At 28.2% G+C, this 2199-nt stretch overlaps 1 long non-coding RNA gene across 1 annotated transcript; it reads left to right on the top strand.

Annotated features, from left to right (window-relative positions):
* Nucleotides 1-674: 674 nt before the first annotated feature.
* Nucleotides 675-1414, top strand: LOC131632525 (uncharacterized). Its single transcript, XR_009293036.1, has 2 exons — nucleotides 675-900; nucleotides 1163-1414. It is a non-coding gene; the product is annotated as an uncharacterized LOC131632525 (long non-coding RNA).
* The last annotated feature ends 785 nt before the right edge of the window (nucleotides 1415-2199 follow it).

Genomic DNA, 2199 nt, shown 5'->3' with positions numbered 1-2199 from the left:
TTGCATTCATTTTCTTTCTTCGCAATTAAACCTATTTTATTAATTCTGACTTTCAAACTCGAATTCAATCAAAAACATTTTCAAAATCACCATCAAACGAGTAAGTTATGGATTGGGCATAATCCAAAACTTTTCCCTTGCACAATTTAAACATATATTGGTATTTTAAATTTAATTTACTTTTCTTATATGAAAAAAAATACTCACAAACAAATACATACTTAATTTGTATGTGGTTTAAAAAAAGAGAAATAAAACCAGTCTCTAAACATATATTTCTCCAATGACATGCATCATTTCTTTTTATTTTGCTTCCTTCATCTTTGTCGTAAAATCTATAAGCATACAAAAATTCCCTAAACTGAAGATGTTTATAGATATTATTCAAAGAAGAAAATAAATATCTAGTTTGGTAAGAATTAGGACAAGTAAATACCATTCTTCAAGAGGGCTTCAGATTTTCAGCATATGATGCAATTAGGCCTCAACATGCAGTATCTAACTATATTCTAGAATATAATAAAAAAAATATCAGTAAAATATGCTTTATTTAGGTAAAGTATCATATTCTGCAGCATCTCTCCACAAGCATACAAATCAATTTATTCCATTTACTAGCAAATTGATGACATAGCACAATGCTACAAAAAATCTATAAATGGATGTATCTTGTAGTTCTATCATTAAACAGAAGCTAGCAAACAAAAGAGTGTAGTGTGTAAAATGGCATCACTCAAAGCTGAGAAACCTAGTGATAAATCTGGTATCTCTCAACCATCAGGGCAGGTTAAGAAAGAGCCTGCTGCAAAAACTAGTGGAACCACTCCAAAAACTAGAGCCTCCAAAGCAGCAGCAGCAGCACCAAAGAAAACTGAGCAGAAACCTCAGCCTAAGAAGAAGGTACATACATACATACATACATATATATATATATATATATATATATATATATATATATATATATATATATATATATATATATATATATATATATATATATATATATATATATATATATATATATATATATATATATATATATATATATATATATATATATATATATATATATGCATAATATGAACAAATTCTTATATATTAGAGTACCATGTTTAGTTTGTGGCACTGATGATATAATCTATAGTATGGATAACTTTTTCAGGCTAGCAGCAGTAAGCAGAAGATATCAAGTGAAGTTTAGATGACTTGAAAAAATAGTTGTTGGGCTTATATTAGTCATTTGAAGAATCCATAAGGATAATGTTATGGTGCATGTTTCGTGAATTTTATCAGTAGTACTATAGTTTGTATTGTACCACTTGCTTCTTTTGCCCCATCTGTATATCATGTAACTCCTTGCCTGGCCAGCATGGCCTTATAAATAAAATATAGTTATGATGAGATTGTTCAAAAAGTTCAAATAAATATAAAGATTTTTTTTTTCCTAAATTTTTCCAGACTTCGGAAGTACACTCATTACAAAAAATAAGGTTTATAGCGACGTGAATTCCATGACACAACATGGAAAATCACATCAGAGCATAAAATTAGCGACATGATCATATACGTCGCCTGGGAGTGCATGGGAACTTTATTGTGTAGTGTTTATCACGTCACAACTTTGTGACATGGAAAACACGTCGCTAGTGTTGCACAATAACCAAGTCTCCATTTGCAGTTGGGACAGACAACGACTGCAAAAAGCTGCATGACACAGGACACGGAGAATAGTTGTGGCGTGATTATCATGACACAATATTCCGATGTGGCTATCACGTCGCTAATTTTCAAATTTAATTATGAAAGTTGCGACGTGTTTTACATTTCACAAATCACTGACATGTAAAACACGCCACAAACGTTAAAATTTTTTAAAAAAAAAAAATCTGATTATTATTGTTATAAAAGAAATTTTATTATTAATATTATTTGTTCGAAATTAATAAATATTAATAAAAATATTTATTTAGTTAAATTAATAATAATAAACAAAATATAAAAATATATTAAACTAATAAAATATATTAAATTTATAATATAATAACCAAAATACTAAAATATAATAAGTAAAATTTTATTATTCCAAACAATTTCAAATTAAAATAAAAATAAAATTCATCCTAAAAAATCATCTGGATCGGGATAATTATCAAGGTTGAAATCATCATCATTCTCTCGCTCAGTGCCAGCCACTCCCAC

Source organism: Vicia villosa, unplaced genomic scaffold, assembly GCF_029867415.1.
Source record: "Vicia villosa cultivar HV-30 ecotype Madison, WI unplaced genomic scaffold, Vvil1.0 ctg.000955F_1_1_3, whole genome shotgun sequence".
In the NCBI taxonomy this organism is placed as follows: Eukaryota; Viridiplantae; Streptophyta; class Magnoliopsida; order Fabales; family Fabaceae; genus Vicia; species Vicia villosa.
This window is presented reverse-complemented; position numbering and strand designations above follow the sequence as displayed.